The sequence below is a fragment of the Cetorhinus maximus genome, chromosome 18 (genome assembly GCF_964194155.1).
Source record: "Cetorhinus maximus chromosome 18, sCetMax3.hap1.1, whole genome shotgun sequence".
NCBI classification, from domain to species: domain Eukaryota; kingdom Metazoa; phylum Chordata; class Chondrichthyes; order Lamniformes; family Cetorhinidae; genus Cetorhinus; species Cetorhinus maximus.
In genome coordinates this window covers 16,293,030-16,314,864 of record NC_135896.1, presented here as the reverse complement: position 1 = coordinate 16,314,864, position 21,835 = coordinate 16,293,030, and the positions used below count along the sequence as shown (strand labels likewise).

The 21,835-nt window shown below is 43.7% G+C and overlaps 1 long non-coding RNA gene across 1 annotated transcript; it reads right to left on the bottom strand.

Moving 5' to 3' along the window:
* Positions 1 to 1,175: 1,175 nt before the first annotated feature.
* On the bottom strand, positions 1,176 to 4,893 carry LOC144693452 (uncharacterized). The gene is made up of 2 exons (XR_013579528.1): positions 4,794 to 4,893; positions 1,176 to 1,397 (listed from the first exon to the last, which is right to left on the bottom strand). It is a non-coding gene; the product is annotated as an uncharacterized LOC144693452 (long non-coding RNA).
* Between the last annotated feature and the right edge of the window lie 16,942 nt (positions 4,894 to 21,835).

Sequence of the window (21,835 nt, the reverse complement as noted above, 5' to 3'; positions counted from 1 at the left end):
AGATCATCCCTGAGCGTCAAATTCATCAAGTCAGTCCCTTCACAGACTCAGCCCTTTTCCTGGGCATCATGGCAAGGGGCTGGATGGAGAAGGGTTTATGATTTAAATAAAATCAGTCCTGAAAACTGCCCAAGCTCTTCACATTGCCATGTATCACCCTCCAAAAATTGTCAATGGGCCAAACATCTGCAGTGGATAATTAAGATGCCTGTGATTCCTAAAGTATTATACACAGTCCTTAAGGTTAAGAAAGATCAAATCTGACCTCAGGTTGAGCAGCAGGGAAGAGGAGTCTATGATTGAGTTCAGTGCTCTTGGGCTAAGAAGGAGAAAAGTGAACTGGGAAATCTGATCCTGGTTCTTTTCCAGTGGCGTCTGCTGCAAGGAGCACTCGTGGACATTCAGCGAGGACAGAATTGATTTTCAATATCATTGGCCCTCCTCTCTCCAAGGTATGAATCACCTGCCAACATTCACCACATATCTAAACTCAGGCAAGAAAAATGGTCACTTTGACTAGGTAGCAGAGGGCGGGTGGCTTCTATGGTGCCCCTTCAAGAGAGCAGAAGAGAAATGGCATTGTTAATAAACATTGTTCAGCGCAGTTTTGAATTCTGAGAAATTTCTATCTTTCCCTTTGGTTCATTCCTACACACGCATAGTCAAGAGTCTGCATCAGCATCTCTGGCAGATTAGTGCTAATGATGTTGAATTGTTGGCTCACAGCGCCCCCTTTTGGTTCCTCTTTGCCACACTATTAGCTCTCAGCTCCGGATCAGTGACATTTTCCCCCAGGTGTCCTTCTCCTCTGGATCCTTTCCACAGGCCCCTACTCCTATTGATCCTCCCCCACCCAAACATGCTGTGTTCTCCTCAACTGATGAATAGGCTCAGCTGCTGGTAACATACACAAAGAGTAGTGACAGCTGTCACCTGGACACCATGTCAGGTAACCGGCAGGCAGTTAGTTAAGTGGGAGCCTCCATGACAATGCGTTTCGAGTGTTGCTGTCTGAGGATAAGGATAAACTCAAGGGATCCGATAAAAGAAGGGTCCCTTAGGATACGGCATTGCCTGTTACAGTTTACAAAACTTGCAGTTCATTCCTCCTAAGTACAAAAATTGTTTGCTATAAAAACGTGAATACGGAGCAAAAGGGAAACACGGAGTCCAAGAATGTTCACACATATATTTTCACTTTCAGCTTAGTTTGTTAACTTTCCTCTTCCATTTTTACATTGTTTAGTGGATTTAAACAAGCTGCTCTCACATTGTTGCCAATGCACATTACGGTAAGACGCGAGGTGTAGGAATAACCTTAAGTTGCTTCATCTTACTTCCTTCATTGAAGCCTCCCTCCCCAGTGGGTCCAGACAGCTGAGGTAAAAGCAGACAGGCTGTGAAATCAGAATAGGGAACAGTGTTCAAGGTCTCCGTGGTGCGACGTACAGGTGTGGCGACAGGTAATTTTGACTAATCTCAACCTCTCAGAGCTCAAAAATATGGATTAGCTTCGTGTGAAAATGTTGCTGTGTATAAAATTAAACAAGTTATTGAATGCACATCGAGTGCTACCAGTAAAAATGACCCTTGCGAAAACTATAAGGTATTGCTTTGTTTCAAAGATACAATTGTGCAAAGAAATTCAATTATATCATTAGAATAAAGTATTAAGAAAACATGGTTGTATATCAATGCACTATGGCACCCCCAACTACTACCCCTCTAATACCAGCTAGCTCAGTACAGGGTAGAATTGAACCTGGAACCTGCCTGTCCATACGGTTTAACAACTCACCAGATAAACTTGTTGACCCTCAAAGTTTTAGAAATGTACGGGTTTTTTAAAAATTTGTTCTTTCATGGGACATGGGTACCACTGGCAAGGCCAGCATTTGTTGCCCATTCCTAACTGCCCTTGAACTGAGCAGCATGCTAGGCCATTTCAGCAGAGTCAACCACGTTGCTTTTGGTCTGGTCTGAAGTCACATGTAGGCCAGACCAGGTAAGGATGGCAGATTTCCTTCCCTAAAGGGGCATAGGTAACCAGATGGGCTTTTATGACCATCAACAGTAATTGTTGACTATAGACTAGCTTTCAAATGCAGATTTTCTTTTTATTAATTAAATTTAAATTCCTCCAGTTGCCATGGTGTGATTTGAACCTGCATGCCCAGATCATTAGCCTGGGTCTCAGGATTAGTAGCCCAACTACTACACCAGATATTATATCTTAATGTATTTATCGCTCAGTCTTACATATGCAAATGGTTTAAAAGCACATCGGGTTAATTTTGGTCAAGTTTAAAAATGAATTACCAGGCCACAGAAATGTCACGTGCAGATCTATAATGCAAGTATTCTGCTGGTAGGAACTCTTATTAAATACTTGGCTTCTATAGCAATAATGAAATAAATGTTTAAATGCAATGGGAAGATTTATTTGAAGTTTATAGCATTGATTCTCATTATAACAAATTCTGATATTACAAAGCTCCTGTTTCAACAATTTTCATTCCTTGCTCCTACTTGAATCCCAGTGCACAGCTCAGAGACTGATAAACTCAGTATTAGAGTTAATTTCTCAGCCCACTGGAGTTTCTAGTTAACAAGTTTTATTGAAGCTTTGTGCGCAAATCCGTGGTCTCATCCATCCCCATCTCTGTAATTTTGTCCAGCCCATAACTCTCCGAGGTATCTGCACTCATCCAATTTTAGCCCCTTGTGCATTCCCAATTACTGTCACCTTGCCACTTGGCAGTCGTGCCTCCAGCTACCAAAGCCCTGAGCTCTGGAATTTTCTCCCTAAGCCTCTCTATCTCATTCTCTTTTATTGCATGAGGGATGGAGTATAAAACTAGGGAAGTCTTGCTATAACTGTACAGGGCATTGGTGAGACCGCACCTAGAGTACTGTTTTTGGTCCCCTTACTTAAGGAAGGATATACTTGCATTGGAAGGAGGCCCATTGATGGTCCACCAGGCTTATTCCTTAGTTGAAGGGATTGTCTTAGGAGGAAAGGTTGAGCAGGTTGGGCCTATACGCGTTGGTGTTTAGAAGAATGAGAGGCGATCTTATTGAAACATATAAGATTCTGAGGGAGATGGACAGGGTAGATACTGAGAGGATATTTGCCCTCGTGGGACAATATGGAACTCGGGGCCACAGTTTCAAAATTAGGGGTCCCCTATTTAAGGCAGAGATGAGGAGATCGTTAGTCTTTGGGATTCATTTCAACAGGGAGCAGGGGAGGCTGGGTCATTGAATATATTCGAGGCTGAGTTGGACAGATTTTTGTCTGACAAGGGAGTCAAGGATTATGGGGTCAGACAGGAAAGTGGAGTTAAGACCACAATCAGAACAGCTGTGATTTTATTGAAAGGCGGAGCAGCCTCGAGGGGCCAAATGGCCTACTCCTACTCCTATTTCTTATGATTTTATGACCTCCTTCAAATCCCACCATTGGCAGATGGTGAAATTTGAAATCAATAAACATCTGGAATTAAAAAAGCCTAACGATGACCATGAAACTATTGCCAATTGTCGTAAAAACACATCTGGTTCACTAGTGTCCTTTAGGGAAGGAAACCTGCCGTCCTTACCTGGTCTGGCCTATATGTGACTCCAGGTCCATAGCAATGTGGTTACTCTTAAATGCCCTCTGAACACGGGCAATTAGAGATGGGCAATAAATGCTGGCCTGGCCAGTGACACCCACATCCCATGAATGAATTTTAAAAAGCACTCCTTAAAGTCCACTTTTTTGACCAAAGTTTTTGGTCACTTGTCCAAATAGCTCTTCTTGAGGCTCAATATCAAATTTCATTTGATAAAGCCCCTGTAAAATGTTTTAGAATGTTTTACTACTTTAAAGGCACAAGTTTTTATTGCTGTTGTTGTTCAAGGGCCTAGCTACAACATGCTCTGATAATGTTCCAAATTCCTCTCTTTCATCAATAAATATCTTTTCTGACCTCTTTTCTCTGCACTGCTTACCTTGACCTCAGATGCACAATTCAAGGAATCATAAACCCTTGGTTTATAAATCTATTGGCAGATGCCATCTCTAATCTCCTCTTGATATAATCCTTTCAATTCCCAGTCCCCAATCCTCCAGCGCTCCTCTGGAATGAGACTCACCTTTCCTGCATTTTGCTGTTGTTTTCCCCACCTTTCCCCTCAGCACACTCATCTTGTCCAGTGAGCTCAGCATATAACTCCTGAAACATTTCTCTGTAATACAGAGTTTTGACCTATAAGGAAGTCAAGGGATATGGGGGATTGTGGTGGGCAGGGGGAACGGGTTGGGGGTGTTGGGTAGGCTGCAGGCAGGAAGTGAAGTTAAAATCACAATCACATCAGCCATGGTCTTATTAATGGCGGAACAGACTTGAGGGGCCAAATGGCCTATTCCTGTTCCTATTTTTTTTATGTTCTTATGTTCTCTTATCCCAGCTACTGACCAACTAACTGAATCCTGAATTGAAAAAAGGCACAGGAAAGGGTTTTAGGCAAGCCTATCTCTCAGTCCTTTGGCAATGTCCTTATCTACCTTCAAAACACACTGAACTGACTCTTCTTCAAAACCACAGCATTCACCCCCCTCCATTCTATTCAACTACTGTCCCACCTCCAACATCTCCAACATTTCCTTCCTTCCAAAGTCCTGGAACTGTTTTCCCATTCTGAAGGAATAAGGGTCAAATAATATGGAATTAATACAGGAATATTTGCTTCAAAGTTACTTTGGGTTAACGCACAGTAAAACATATTATAACAGCAGTCAAACTCACTTGCAACACAACATGGTTAACTCCCTTCATGGCAATGTGAATTCACCGATAAGAAATACACACACCTAAAATATGGTTTCTATGCTCCATGCTATTACACTAGCATGTAAGCATATAATGCTTCCCCTGATAATTAAAACCACAATCAGATAAAAGACTACTAGGCCTTAAGTCTTATTATCTTGCTGGACACTGTACCTTGACTAAGCAAATTTGACCAACATGACTGTTACTTCAGGTCCAGTTTTCAGGAATAAATTCAAAATAACATTTCTTAGAAATTGAACGGTCACTCTCATTATAATAGGTGGTCCTTTCACCAAATACAGGATATTAATTTGTGGTGGTCTATTATTGACCAAATGACCGTCTTCTACATAATTATACAACGCCAAAATTCACTGTAAATATCTCAACCCAAATTCAAATAATTTCAGCTTCGTTAGACTAGTTAGTTTGGTTTCAGATCCGCTCTGAGCCTAATGAGTCTCACACACTTGAGGATTAAGGTCATCTTACTTCAATATTTGATAGACATCCTTACTTAGTTTACTTCTTTTAAAAATCTTGTACCCGTAACAAGTAAAGTCTAAAGCTTGGATTCTCTATTAGAAATATGAGCTAGCAATCCTCTTTTTCAGGATTTACCTAGTTTTGCAATTTATGCTTTTTACATAGCCACCAAATTACATGTTTTCTTATTATAATAAATTTGAGAGCTTAAAACTTAAATTGTCTCATTTAGTCTTCTGTATCAAAGACTCATGAACCCGACTCCTGTTCCCATGAGGTGGGTGATGTTCACTGAGGAATTTCACCCCGGACCGTTACAATTTCCAGGAAAATTACAAATCTAGCCAAAAACTAATCGTAAATAAGTCTATCAGGAATGAGCTAACAATCTTGACTGGTTTCACTCCTTTAGCTGAGGTTTGAGTTGGACTCAGAGAACCCAGTTACGTGTCTTTACGTCTGGCTCCCTCTAGCTGAAGTTGAGAGGAATTAATCAGAAGGGACACCAGATCTTGAAAAACTTCGGGTAATAATCTAAGATTGTAACACACCATACCAGCTCCTTCATCACTCCTTTTTAGAGATCCACCAAGTGCATTTGCATAAAGGCTGGGTAAGGACTGTATAGTATTTGGCTATGAAGCCGCTTCCAAATGAAAACAAACAATCAACGTTGGCTTTCCAAGCGTATACTTGACCTTGACCTTGACCACTCCGATTAGGTCAGTGATGCTGATGCCCATACCGTTTATAAAACAATTGAGGAGAAACTGGATGGCAAACACAAAGCTGTATCGCACTTTTAGCCTTCAAACACATCCTTATAGAGAGAGCCCAGTCTACTGTTCATGGGGTTTAGTTTTCTGCAATTGATGGGAAGTCCTGGAATAGTTCTGACGGCAGGTAATCAGGAAATGATGCAGGACATGTGTCAGAATGGCCTGTAAACAGAGGGAAATGGGTAACCTGGAAAATAGTCCATTCAGTAAACAGAACGCAGAGCTAAAATATTCAACCAGCAGGTAGGAATTTGCTTTCTTTTAATGCTTTCAGAGACCACACCCTCTTTAATGCACTAAGAGGGAAATAAGAGGCTTTCATGGTTGATAGGGAGTTGGAAAAGCCCAGGGTCTCATCAGCTAATGGCCAACAGCTGGAAAGCATGTGAGTGTGAACGCCAATCAGTTGTGCACAAGTGTGAACATTAGCATAGTGTCAGTTGTCATTTCCTCCACCTCCAGACCAACAGTGTAAGCGTGGCAAGGAGGGGGGAGGATGACTGGACAATGATAAGGAGCTGGCTGATAGTCCAGGGACACTAGTGCGACTAGCCTTAGTTAAATCGGTGCAGACTGAGGCTCCGGACCTCAGGTTGATGAATATTAACCATTGAGATGGTGGGGCTAGCAGTGTCCATGAGACCATATACCAGACAGCCCAGGTCCTTTAGAGAAAGAGGGGAGAAAAACTGGAAGAACTGAATTATTCTAGAGATGAATAATCCCTTTTGTGACAATGAGAGAAATGGATGCCTGGTACCACGGTGCAGGGAATCATCAATCGCATCTGCATCAGTGTGGATGGATACACAGTTAAAATGAAATGCGGCCCAGAGAGAGAGTCTTCAGGGGGGTAATCTTAATCTAAACTGTCCCCAGCAATAAACTGATGGGATCGGAACGGCTGCACATTTAACACCCCCGCCCAGTTTTACTTTTCATCACAAAGACCATTGTGGTTAAAACGATCTCCTTCCTCTGCAGGTACCTGTTCTTGTTGTGCAGAACATGAACCTAAGGAAGGCATCATTATCAGATCTCACAATCGGCTCTGTCCCACATACACCATTTATGTTGCTTCCTCTTATTGCTTTGAACGCTCTCCTGCTATAGAGTTTTTTTTTTCAAAATTAAGTTGATGACACTTTTTAGTCATCCTTACAATGCCGGAGTGTCATTGTGTAAGCAGATTGCAGCTCTAAAGCAGACATCCTTACAAATGTATTCAACAGAAGCCCTCAAATTCCCTGGCTAGTTTTTTTTTTACAAGCCATGCAGAAGAATAAAAAGAACAATAACAGCAACATTTCTTTCCCCCCGGCTGGTCTCAGGAGGTCTCAGGCACCTGCTGGTTTGCTTGCCATGTTGTCCAGTCCTGAGTACCAGCAGGGACCTCGCCCCACGGGATGACTGATTTACCTGGTCCCCTGTCACGAATCAAGCACGTTAAGAGGCTGCCACGCTCCCTAATTTCGGTACTGAAGGGAGACGCTCGGAGCCGTAGCTAATTGTGATGGGGAGAGGCTAGAGAATGACAAACAGAAAACAACATTTAAAAAACTGTTAACAAAAAAAAAGCTTGATCTGCTGAGTATTTCCAGCATTTTCTAGTTATATACGTTTAAAAAAATTCTAAGCCTCATTGTAACAAGTTGTGTTCCTTGCACATAACACTGAAAATGGCAGCATAGACATTAAGTTGTCAAGGTATTTAATGAACTTTTAAGTTGCAGCCTGATACACTAAGTGATCTGAAATGCCTGTAAGCTAACCCAATACATTTATATAATGTCTGTGACCTGTTGGAGTCCATTAGGGCATTGGTAAGGTGTCCAAACTCGCCTTCAGAACTTGTACAATTCTATTGTGTGATCTCTCATCCACATTGGGTTAACTGATTACAGTCTAGGGGGTGGAAATATTGCTACAATTAGCTTCAGCGCCATTGGGAAAATGGGGTCAGAGCTGGGGGATGTTTGGAATCAGCCGCTTCTGATCTCCGTCGAGTGACTCTGTTTTAGAAAGCGACACCAAGTGAGGACTGGATAGGGTCTGGCTCTGACACCTCCCAATATCTAAGTCGGCTATCGCCGCTCATTGCCTACATTCATGCATGAAAAATGGCCCCTTGGGCCAGGCAGCAGAGACCAGCCTGTATATGTGGGACTGTAATCCAGAAGGAAATGGGCAGAGTTGGAGGGAGTGGCGGTGGGTGGGTGGGGGGTGGGGGGGGGGGGGGGTGTTTGGTGGGGGTGGGGGGTTAATTTTCAATGGCACCACACAGGCAATAACCCAACCAGCTGCTGTAGATCCCACCCAATTGATACTGGATTGATAATGGGGTAGTTTCTATAGACGGGTGGCAGAACTGGAGGAAAGTTGGGCTGGTGAGCCCACGTCCAGTTAAGACACCAGAATGACAGTGGGTATTTATTTGCCATTGATGCCAGGGCAGGGTATAATTCATTTAAAAATTGCTCCCGTCGTGAGAATGCTACCACATGGTTTAGTGAATAGCACAAATGTCTTTCATTTATAGCTAGGGATAGGGGTAGCTGGGTAAACAAATCAGGGAGAAGAGAGGATACATAGATGGGGTGAGATGGAATAGGATGGGGGGGAGGCTTCTGTGGAGCGTAAACACTGACAAAGACCATAATAAAAGCAAAAAATGCTGGAAATGCTCAGCATCTATGGAGCAAAAGAGGTGTATCAGGTCGAGATGAGACCAAAACTTTCAACGGGTTCATCAGACCAGTACACATGTAAAGTCATCTCCACCTGAAACGTCAACTCCGTTTCTCTTTGTAAATGCTACCTGAGCTGCTGAGCATTTCCGGCATTTCTTTGTTTTTCTGTCAGTTTTCCAGCATCTGCATTATTTTGCTTTTGCGCTGACATAGGTCTGTTGGGCCAAATGGCCTGTTGTTTCGGGCTGTAATTCTACAGAATTCTAAGGGCAGGATTTTCAGGGCCAGCAGGCGGCTGCGATTGGCTGGTCCGGGAGTGGCCGGGGAATGGACCGCCAACCGCGATCGGCCCCTGACCGCGATTTCACGCTGGCTGGCCAATTAATGCTCAGAAAGGCTCAGCGCTGCCAGGGTAGGGGGCAGGAGGAGGGCGGGCGCTGGAGTCAGCGCGGGCGTGGGGGAGTGGGGAAGGAAAGCTCCCTGAAGATGCATCAGAACGAGACACCTCAGCATACGGATGATGGAAATCTTTACAAAGCATTTTAATCTTTTTTTAAAAATTAATCACGGAAACCTCATCCCGCCCTTGGATGAGGTTTCCTCAAAAATACAAAGAAAGGCAGACTGGCCAATTCACACACTTGCCATCTGTAACATTGGACGGGCAGCGAAAAATTGCTACTTTAATGGCCTTAATAGGCATCTTAATTGTCGGCAGGCGCGCTGCCAACTCTCACGAGTGCGCGATGACATCAGGACGCTCGCCCGACATCATCGCGCACTACTTCATGCTCGAGCATGTCGCACGCCAAGAGGAGAATTCTGCTCCGTGTGTCTTTTCTGTGTGTTCATGCTACCAGGTACAGCTCCTGTACAGCTGTGCGTCAAACACAAACTGTACTTAACTGTGTTTAAAGGCGATCTCCCCCAGCAGCCAAGGATGTACCCTAAAGGATGGCTGAGTATAGTTCATATTGCTGCACTGTGCATGTAGACGGTCAAGGGAATATCAACCCCATAATTTTCACTCGTTTTATATAATTTAAAGTAATTTGTACATACAATAACTTAGTTATGAAAAGGCATAACAGTACTGAGGCAATAATAGCACCATGAACCTTTGGAGACACTGTATGAAATAAATAATAGAACTGAATTTCTCCAGTTGACAGTCGCTCTTTTATTTGTCAGTGAATTCTCTCAATGAAAATATAAACTAATACACTGTGTAAATCTTTCTCCCCCAAAATGAAAAATAAATTGAGTTTTACGGACCAGAGGTTGGTGCTTTTTTGCAGTCATTTGATTGTGGGTTTTTATTTATTTATTCACTTTTGGTATGGTACTAGGAATTGCCAACACTAACTGTACACAAACTGTAGAGCAGCACCTGATTCATAATAACAAATAAATTAATGGTAAACCGCAGATCATCCTCTCAAACGGAGCTGCAGTGGAGTGGGGGCGGGGGAAGGAGGTGGGGGGTATGGGGGGGGTGGGATGGTAAAAATTGAGCTGGAGCAGGGAACGTTTAAAAAGGGAGAGGTGTAGAGGGGTGGGGGTGGTGAAGCACCCTGGAAATCAAGTAGAAATTTCTGAAGATGTCGTACAGATCAGTCAGAATCTGAAAGATGACGGTGGGTGGTTATTTTGAACCCTCGCCCATATAAGAATCTTTTATCTGATGGCTCTCGCCGCACTCATTCCCCCCACCCCACAACCTGAAATCTGCCAACGTGAGATCCTTTGAAAGCCTCAAAGTTGAAAATCTCAAACAGACACACCCAGCAGGCTAAACAATAAAAGCTGTAGAAATAGAAATTGAAAGCAAAATTCGAAGAGCTTTAGCATTAGCTTGTTGGCGGGACTGCTTCACGTGTTTCTGGTCACGCACAATTCATTTTGAATCAATAAAGGTGGTTGGCTGATAGCAATAGCCCTCCACAGCCAGAGCACTGCAGTGCCGATAATGTTTAGATGTGGGACACTGGACTCCATTAACTTTCCCATTGTGACAAAAGATATGACGCCCCTGCAGTAGCCACCTGAAGATATGAGCAGAGGTCTTTTTACTTTGGCCTGGGTGGTAATACATAAGTGGGAGTTACCGCTTTACAGAGACCAAATATGCCGAAATCCACTTATACTACCAAATTCCACTAATACTACCAAATTCAATGAGTAATGCCAATACTTTGTAGATTTCATTCTGCAATTCTCTTACAGCAACAACACTTGTATTTATACAGTGCCTATAGCGTAGTAAAATGTCCCAAGGCGCTTCACGAGAACACTGCCAAACACAATTTGACACCAAGCCACATAAGGAGATATTAGGGCAGTTGACCCAAATCTATGTCAAACTGGTAGATTTTGAGGAGTGTCTTAAAGGAAGAGAGACAGCTAGAGAGGTGGAGAGGTTAAGGTTGGGAATTCCAGAGTTCAGGACCCTGGCAGCTGAAGGCATGGCCACCAACGGTGGGGAAATGGTAATTGAGGGTTCATGTGGGGCCAGTATTGTTATAACTGGGGCCTCCAGTTTTTTTGTGGCTGAGTAACTCAGGTCCAGTTATTAAAGGGGTAGTTTTCCCAATGATTTGGGCATCACTTTCTGCAAATCTGTCCATTTCCCATGAAAACTGCAAATCAGTGTTTTTGATGATCATGCAGTGTCCTTCCACCAATGGGACCTAAGTCCAAAGCAGATAGTGATTGCTTTGCAGGGGGTGGAGTTGAAGTGGGGGTAGTTTAACCATCTGAAATCAGCGCTAATGGGGCCAGTAACAGCCTCTAAATGGGGTCAGTAGACTTATCACCCTATTAGCAGCATTGCTTCTGCCAGCGCCATTTTGTCAGGAGCCTGCCGGTGAGGGCCCAAAGGTGGAAGCTACCTTTTAGCATAGCAGTCCTATGACAGGTAAGGACATGAGGTGCACACTCCGGCCAGGCCTGCTCTGCCGATGGTATTGCTGGAGAGGAGCCCTAAATGGTAAATTTTAATGGCCTTCCTCATTGAGAATTATCGTCTGATCCTGTGATGTAACATCTATGTATAACTAGAAGGTCCTGCTCCAATCCCTTGTTTATCGTGGTTTGGGTGATATCATTAGTGAGATCAGTGCTGCACTAATTGGTGAGGAAAAATATCCTGGGGGTTACCGCCCTGTTGTCTATCTGTGACCCCTGATAAAATGATCCTATGGGTCGAAGTTGAGTGACAACCTGGAATTAAGTATAATCCATTAGGTTCTGGTCCACTAATTAAAGGCTGTCTTTAACGTCAGGATTTGGTGAAAGGGGAACTGGACGATCAAAGAATCCTAGAATGGTTACAGCACAGAAGGAGGCCCTTTGACCTGTAATTCTGTTATTGTTGGGTTGTCTCAGAAGACATTGGGTGTCTTACTCTAATAGGAGACCTGGTTGGAGACAAAGATCTTTCCTTTAAAGTACTTTTATTTACATTACTAACTGTATACAAGATTACAGAACATCAGGGCAGAGCTACTGCTCCTCTCTTAGGTTCTTCTCACTCATCTCTCTCTGAGTGACATCATTGTGACCTGGCTCCTTATGCACATGCTCAGTAGCTATTATTAGAGTAGTGTAAGAGTTAGCCCTTTACTCTACATTAATGTCTGTGCCAGGTCTCTACAAGTAGAATTTGCTCTGAGCCACAGCATATGGGGACTGAGATGTTCAAAGTGAGGGTGAATGTCCTTACATTTTGGATGTATTTGTTTGATGTGTACCTCCTTGAAGCTCAGATGAGAGGACTGAGAGGGCACCTGATGTTTGAATTTCCCTGATCTGGTTACTATTAGATAAGTCCCTGCAGCTCTGCTTGATGCTTCCTGCCATTCCGGGCAACCCCCTTCCATCACTAAAAACATATTCCATGTCACCCAAACAGGCATTTTCCCATTGGAGTAATTGAAATTGCAACCTCATCATCCAGGAACTCCCAGATACAATGGTACAGTCTCTACTCTTTAGCTGTCCAATGTGCTGCACAGTTCAAACACTTTCTTAAAAGGAGGTGCAGTCACTATTGTAATGCAGGGAATAGGCAGTCAGTTTGCACACAGCAAGCTCCCACAACATGGTGACAATGAAACAGATAATCTTCCTTTAGTGGTGTTGGCCGTGGAATAAATATTGGTCAGGACATGGGGGAGAACTCCCTTGATCTTCAAAATAGTGCCAGAGGATATTTTACATCCACTTGAGAGGGTAGATAGGGCTTTGGTTTAATGTCTCATCCAAAAGACAGCACCTCTGACAGTGTAGTACTCACTCGGTATTGCACTGGAGTGTCAGCTGAGATTTTATACTCAAGTCTCTGGACTAGTGCTCAAACCAATGACCTTCTGACTCAGAAGCGAGAGGTGCTTCCTGCTCATCTGCAAGTTACAGAATTAGGGAAACTCTGTTAGATTTCATATAGACACAAGTCTAGTGAACCTATTGAGGTGCATAGAATCATATTGCCCTCACTTTACAGCACAGAGGGAGGCCATTTGGCCCATTGTGCTTATGCTGGTGATTTGTAATCCCACCCCCATGGTTCTTTTCCCCATACCCTGAAAAATCTTCTATTAAGTTTCCAAATACACTACAGCAATTCCTCGCTTAATGTTGTAGTTGTGTTCCTATGAAATGTAACTTTGAATGAAACAACATTAAGCCAATCAGATTTTCCCATTATAACCAATGTAAATGCTGGAGTTAGGTTCTGTAGGAACTTTCCCATCAGAAAAAAAATTAAAACATTATAACCTGTAAGTTTATAGGTTATTTTACTTTGGTTATTTTACAGGTTATTTTACATCTACTTTATACGATTAAATTCCTATCTTCGGAAACGAATGGAGGCAAATAAATAAATGAAGCTGGTCACTGGAGGACTGGGTGATAACAGTGGGCTAGCACATCAACTTTACAATTCTGGTACTTTAAGATTGAATCCAACCAGGATGATGGAGTGACAGTCTCCTCCATAAGGCTCCCGATAAACAGGGCTCACTGTACAAACTGACCCCCAGTTTGAGTCAAATTGGATCTAAATGGGCAATGCTGCCCCAAGAGGGCAATTGGTTGGCTGGAATGAGACATGGAATAAAGGCACAGTGGAGCAATGGAGCAGGGGAGCGGGGTCGTCCTCCAAAGTTGGGCTGGATGAAGCTGGGGATCTTTACTGGAAATATTCAGCAGGTCTGGCAGCAACTATGGAGACAGAGAGACATAGAAGGATCATGGACTTGAAGCACTATCTCTGTTTCTCTCTCCAACGATACTGCCCAGGACTGCTGAGTGTCTCCAGCATTTTTTGATTTTATTTCCGATTTCCTGCATCCACAGTACTTTGTCCTTGAACTTTACTCCAACTCGTTCCGTAGCTGACCTGACACTGCTTGTCTGAAATAGACCTGTGTACCATTTCCCAACACGTCTCACCTTGATGAGCACAAAGTCATCAAAAAAAACAAATAAAATTCAGCTCTGTCTGATGCTCTGCACAATAAAGTTAATAACCTTCATTTCAACCCCTAGCCCAAAATACTCTATATAGATTGTATCTAATCAATGCAGATTAGGAATTTCTCACTGGAGAAAATAGCCTTGTAACATGCGGGCAGCAGCTGCATGACCCTGTATCGAACATTTCTTGCATTACAACTCACTTGTTCATACCATGGGATCATGACCTTGGACCGGCCCAGTTCTGCCAATTCTCTTATCACTATAGCAGTATGAATTGTAAAGTTTAAGCTGGGAGGGAACTGCAGTGTGTAAAATAATTTGGAGATCACTAATAAAATTTATACAGTGTTTTGCTCTTTTGTTTATGATGCCGATGTATTCTTCCACTGTGTAGCTGCCTTGTAACTGCCTCCCAGCCATAGAAGCATAGAAACATAGAAAATAGGAGCAGGAATAGGTCATTCGGCCCTTCGAGCCTGCTCCGCCATTCAATATGATCATGGCTGATCCTCTATTTCAACGCTATTTCTCCTGCGCTCTCCCCATATCCCTTTAGGCCTTTAGAGTCCAGAAATCTATCTCTTTCCTTCTTGAATATATTCAGTGACCTGGCCTCCACAGCCCTCTGTGTAGAGAATTCCACAGGTTCACCACCCGCTGAGAGAAGAAGCTTCTCCTCATCTCGGTTCTAAATGGTCCACCTCGTATCCTGAGACTGTGACCCCTTGTTCTAGACCCCCCCAGCCAGAGGAAATATCATCCCTGCATCCAGTCTGTCCATCCCTTTCAGAATTTTATATGTTTCAATTAGATCGCCTCTCATTCTTCTAAACTCCAATGAATACAGACCTAGTTGGCCTAGTCTCTCCTCATTCGACAATCATGCACACCTCCGCTCTTCCCGCTACTCCATCCACCAGCCACTCGTTGCCGAGCGTCCACTCACCATCTCCAACTAGGTTATGAGGCAGTTCCCACTGACCTCACAGCCTAACAGGACAGCTTTAATCAAAGCTTTCACCCCATCCACCTTTAGCCATCCATCATTGTACAATTACTATTTAAAATACATCTGCGACCTTGTGCATGTGGCAGTTACACCACCTCTGGACCCAGAATGTTGTGAGTTCATAATCCTGCTCCAGAGACCTGAGCACATAATCTGACCCCCCCTGTGCAGCATAGAGAGAGAGTGCTGCACTGTCAGCGGTGATGTCTTCTGGATGAGACGTTAAATCGAAGCCCTGTCTGCTCTCTCAGGTGGATGTAAAAGATCCCATGGCACTATTCCGAAGAAGAACAGGGATGTTTTCCCCACTGCCCTGGTCAATATCTATCGCTTAGCCCACATCGAAAGCAGACAATGATGTCATTATCTCATTGCTGTTGTAGGATCTTGCTGTGTGCAAATTGGCCACTCTGTTTTCTGTATTACAACAGTGAGTGCACTTTAAAAGAAGTGCATAATAGGTTGTAAAGCACTTTCAGACATCATGAGGTAATCATCTATGTAAAAGCAAGTTTTTCTTTCTTTTTAGAATAGGCTTCAGATTGTTAATGACTCCCATTGCAATCAGATCATAATGGTGTCTCCTTTTCTCATGTATGTTTATTGCTGGGGACCGAACAGTTATTGTTGCTTATCATGACAGTTTGACCTATAATGAGCCTGGTATCTCACCTACTCTCATACTGCCAGTCCATGTATTGTTGCTTGTACAATCACTGACATATTTTAGCAGCAATAGATTTCAATAGCAAAGGGGTCAAGAGTCCCAAAAGCCAAATAGGTTTATTAGCTGTAATCTGCCTGAGCTTTCAACTTCCATTTCACAACAAGGGAAAGCTGAGAGAAGATAAACAGATTAAGCCGGTTAACCACCAAATAACAATTAAAGGAAAGTAATATAGATATAGAAAATCTACCTGGGAGTTCTGCAGGGGTTCAAAGTAACGAGCGAAAACTATCACTGTGGCAATGCTGCAACAACCAACTGCCTCAAGAAGTTGCATTTATATAGCTCTTTTAAAGGGTGAAAACATTCCGAGGCACTTCACAGGAGTGTTAGCAAACAGAGTCAGTCTCCTAGCTCTGTAGCTGCTGACTCTCTCTGTTCCTCAAAATCCAATTGCTGCTATGATTTTTTATCTTTCCTCAGTTCTCAGCGGATCAGCCAGCAGTGAGGCTCGTGTGTACGGCTGCAATTCTTGGAGCCGTGAGATGAGCCCCCTGCCTGGTACCAAGGAAAATGATTTCTTCTGACCCCGGCACTGAGAGACCTGTCTGGAGCTATCGCATCAGGTACCAACATCTTCGGAAAAAATCCTTAAAAAAATAGAGAAACCGGCAAGGTAATTGGCAAAAGGACCAGAGGGGAGATGAAGAGTTTTTTTTTTGGCATGGCAAGTTTGCTGTGACCTGGAAGATACTGCCTGAAAGGCTGTGGGAAGCACGTTCACTAGTATTTTTCAAAAGAGAATTGGATAAATACTTGAAGGGTGGGGGGGATATCTCCAGGGCTATGTGAAAAGAGCAGGAGACTGGGAATAATTTATTAACTCTTTCAAAGAACTGGCACAAGCACGATGGGCCGAATCGCCACCTCCTGCAGTGTTTCCTTCTATGATTCTTTGAGCAACTCACAATTTCTTCAGGTACATGCACTGCTTGCCAGGATTACAGTGTCTTCACTGCTGTAGAAACCATTCAGTACTTCAGATCATGTTGAAAAAGGATGGCCTTTTGTGAAAAGTAAGATTGATTACATTAAGCACAGTGGAGCTGGTGAACTGGAATTACAGAGTCAGGTGTTTTTGTTCTTTCACGGAATCTGGGCATCGCGGACAAGGTTAGTATTTGTTGCCCATCCACTGTCGATGACACCTTTCATCACTTTGCTGATGATCGAGAGGAGGCTGATGGGGCGGTAATTGGCCAGGTTGGATTTGTCCTGCTTTTTTGTGAATAGGACATACCTGGACAATTTTCTACATCGTCGGGTAGATGCCAGTGTTATGGTTGTGCCGGAATAGCTTGGCTAAGGTCACAGCTAGTTCTGGAGCACAAATCTTCAGTACTATTGCTGGAATGTTGTCAGGGCCCATAGCCTTTGCTGCGTCCAGTGCTTTCAGCCGTTTCTCATCATGTGGAGTGAATCGAATTGGCTGAAGACTGGCATCTGTGATCCTGGGGACCCGAGCAGGAAGCTGAGATGAATCATCCACTCGGCACTTCTGGCCGAAGGTGGCTGCGAATGCTTCAGCCTTGTCTTTTGCACTGATGTCCTGGACTCCCCCACCATTGAGGATGGACCGAAGGCCCTCCCTCATCATAAACCAACTTTACAACTTTTGTGAAGGAGGCAAAATAAACAAAAGCTACTTGTTTGGCCGGACCTAAGTGTAGGAAAACTGATTATATATCAACTAAAAGAATGAATCACTCAGTTTAGTGGCCACCTTAGCAATTTTAGCTCTTCTAAGGCACATTGAGGCAGAATTAACCTGAAGATTGCAGGAGTTAGTACATTGCAGATGTGGATTGGGTAGATGTTGTGAATTTAACTTGTCTAAAATTACTTATTGATGTGATTAATTTTATAATTTTATAGAGAGATCCAAACATCTACGTCCTGACACTTAAAAAGGAATTCATTTATGGAAAATTGTGAGATGTCATAGCAGGAAAGAAAGGACCTGCTGCCATCTACTGGCAAAAGTGAAGTAATTTTGCTGTTTAATTTTTTAACTGTGCTTTGAAGGCATTAATCCCACCTTAAATAGCTTCCATACATAGAAACCTGTGATTATAGAGAAAAGAAGATGGGTGAGTGAGTTTCACGTTGGAAATGGTGTAAGAGCTGACCAGGGCCAACAATCTTCTGATACTTCATCAATAACCTTCCCTCCATTATAAGGTCAGAAATGGGGATGTTCACCGATTGCACAGTGTTCACACACGACTCCTCAGATAATGAAGCAGTCTGTGCCCACATGCAGCAATGCCTCGACCACATTCAGGCTGATAAGCGACATGCAACAATCATGCCACACAAGTGCCAGGCAATGACCATCTCCAACATGAAGGTCCATTCCCCCTTAACTTTCAAAAGCATTACCATCACTGAATCCCCCACCATCAACAGCCTGAGGGCCACCATTAACCTGAAATTCAACTGGACCAGCCACGTAAATGCCATGGCTAGCAGAGCAGGTCAGAGGCTGGATAGTCTCAGGCAAATAACTCATCATCCGACTCCCCAAAGCTTGTCCACCATCTATAAGGCAGGAGTTTAATAGAACACTCTCCTTGATGGGTGTAGCTGCAACAAAACTCAAGATACTCCGCACCACCTAGGATAAAACAATATGTTTAATCTGCAATTCACACTCTATCCTAAACATCGACCCTCTCCACTATTGGTGCATTGTGACAACAGAGTCTTCTGACTACAAAATACACTGCAGCAAGTCCTGAATGCCTTGGCAGTATCCTCTAAACCTGTGACTTCTACTAACTGGAAGGTCAAGGGTAGCAAATGCATGGGAACATCGAGATCTCCTCCATGTCATACATCATCCCAACTTGGAGATATATAATCATAATTTCATCATCGCTGGGTCTAGATCCTGGTTACAAGAGTAGGTCAGAGGTTAGGAATCATGCGATGAGTATCTCATCTCCTGACTCTCCAAAGCCTGTCCACCATCTACAAGGCACAAGTCAGGAATGTGATGGAATACTCCCCACTTGCCTGGATGGGTGCAGCTCCCACAACACTCAAGAAGCTTGACATTGTCCAGGACAAAGCCAGTCAGGCACCACATCCACAAACATTCACTCCCTCAACCACCGACGCACAGTAGCAACAGTGTGTACCATCTACAAGATGCACGCAGAAATTCACCAAGGCTCCTTAGACAGCACCTTTCAAACCCATGACCACTACCACCTAGAAGGACAAGGGCAGCAGATAGATGGGAACACCACCACCTGGAAGTTCCCCTCCAAGTCACTCACCATCCTGACTTTGAAATATATCGCCGTTACTTCACTGTCACTGGTTCAAAATCCTGGAACTCCATCCCTAACAGCACTGTGGGTGTACCTACACCACATGGACTGCAGCGGTTCAAGAAGCTCACCACCACCTTCTCAAGGTCTGCTGCCACCTTCTATGGGGCAACTAGGGTTGGGCAATAAATGGCAGTCTAGCTAGCAATGCCCACATCCTGACTACTATTAAAAACAGATTGGAGCACAAGGCAAAAATGTTTATTCCAGATTGCCTTTTCCGCAAACTATTGTCAGAGTGACCAATATTATACTTAATTGGGGGGAAGCATTTTCAATTTGCTAAGAGCATTCTGTGAATATTTCTCAGCAGTGACAGAATTGGAGAAATAAATTAACACCACCAGCCAGTTACTCTGAACCTTCCGTTTGACTCAGCCCTTTGCTTAATAATGTATAATTAATGAATGCACATTTAACTCGTGATTTGTTCCAGGGTTACAACGAGTACAAAGTCTCCCTGGCATCTCTTTTACCTGATTTCATCACCTACCTGTCACTTAAGCATCGAGGGATGCTGGACATTGTGATGAGGATCAAAAGGCAGTAATTCAATCGCGTGATTCTGAAGGCATCATAACAGCAAGAATCAAGAATTTATCAGCTGAAGCCTGAGCTGGGATTTCTGTCAGTGATCCTCTACCATGCCATTTTTTTCCCTCAAACTATGAAGATTTATTTTCCCCACTGGTTTTCTCCTCCAAGGGCTAAAAGAGCTAAATTATGATCGTGTGGACTAAGCTTGTATCCCCCTTGAGTGCAAAAGATTAAGGGGATTAAGGTGATCTAATTGAGGTGTTTAAGATGATTAAAGGAGTTAATAGGGTAGATAGAGAGAAACTGTTTCCTCTGGTAGGAAACTCAGAATTGGGGTGGGGGTTGTGGGTGGGGTGTTGGGGGTTGGTGGGGGTTGAGGGTTGGGGGTTGGTGGGGGGGTTTGGAGGGGTGGTTGTGGGGGGTTGGGGGTGTGGAGGGGTTGGGGGGGTGCAAAAACCTTAAAATTAGACAAGAATGACATCAAGAAACACCTCTCTGCTTCTTTGTTGGAGAGATGGTGGTGTACTGGTACTATCACTGGGCTAGTAATCCAGAGGCCCAGGCTAATACTCTGAGGATAAGGGTTCATAGCAGCTGGTGGCATTTAAATTCAATTAATAATTCTAGAATTAAAAGCTAGTCTCAGTAATCCTGACCATGAAACTACCATTTTTTGTCATTAGAAACCCATCTGGTTCACTAATGTCCTTTAGAGAAGGAAATCTGCCATCCTTACTTGGTCTGGCCTACATGTGACTCCAGACACACAGCAATGTGGTTGACTGTGAACTGCCCTCTGAAATGGCTGAGCAAGTCACACAGCTCAAGGGCAATTAGGAGGGGCAACAAATGTTGACCTTGCCAGCGATGCCCACATCCCACGAAAGAATAAATGTTTGAAAGACATAAGGGGTAGTAGAAATCTGGTAACGTCTCCTGCAAAAAGCTGTTGGAGCTAGGGGGCCAACTGAAAATTTGAAAATGTAAATAGATTTTTGTTGAGCAAGGATGTTAAAGGCTATGGAGCCATGGCAGGTGAATGGAGTTAAGGTACAGATGAGTCATGATCTAATTGAATGGTGCAACAGGCTCAAGGGGGTAGTGTACTCTTGTTCCTAGGTCCAGTACCACAGGTACTGGCCACTCCAAGGTTCAAGGTTGCTTGAAGTGTGAGCCTAGACATTGAGAACAGGTTTTGCTTTTTTACTGAGATGTGGAGAAATTACTTCACTCAAAGGGTTGTGAATCTTTCCAATTTTCTACGCCAGAGGATTGTAGATGCTCCATCGTTGACTATATTTAAGGCTTAAATGGATATACAGATTCCTGGTCTCTCAGAGAATCAAGGAATATGGATTTGAGAGTGGGCAGAAATGTGGAGGTGAAGTTCAAGATCAGCCATGATCTTACTGACTAGCAGAGCAGGCTCAACAGGCCATGTGGTCTACACCTGCCCCTATTTCCTGTGTTCTTGAGTTCCAGGGTGGTTTTTCTGCCAGAGGTGTATCAGGCAAGGGCTTCTGCCTGCCACTCCCACCCTGTTGTGACCTTGACCCACTTTCCTTGGGGTTGGAGTTCGTAACACATGTAAGGCAGGCTCTTGGCGGTAGCTCCACTCTGTGAAGGAATTCTGCCACCACTAGTGAGGGAAATCTGCTGACAATACAGTGGAACATTAGCTGCGGCACTTTAAGAAGAAGGATCCAACAGCAAAAGAGCAGAAGGTCACTGAAGATTAAACACAGCAGTTTGGAAAAAGTCCTCACTGACAGTCCTACCAGGAGGAGGACATAGAAGAGAGAGATTATGGCCAAGAGGAGATCCTGTTCTTAATTCTCTGCCTTCTGTGTCCTTCCTACCACTGACCCAGTATGAATCTTCACCCCTCTCCTGGCCTTACCTTGCATTGGTTGCACTGAAGTGGGAAGGCACAGAAATCGATGGGTTCCCCCACGCCTGCCCTAA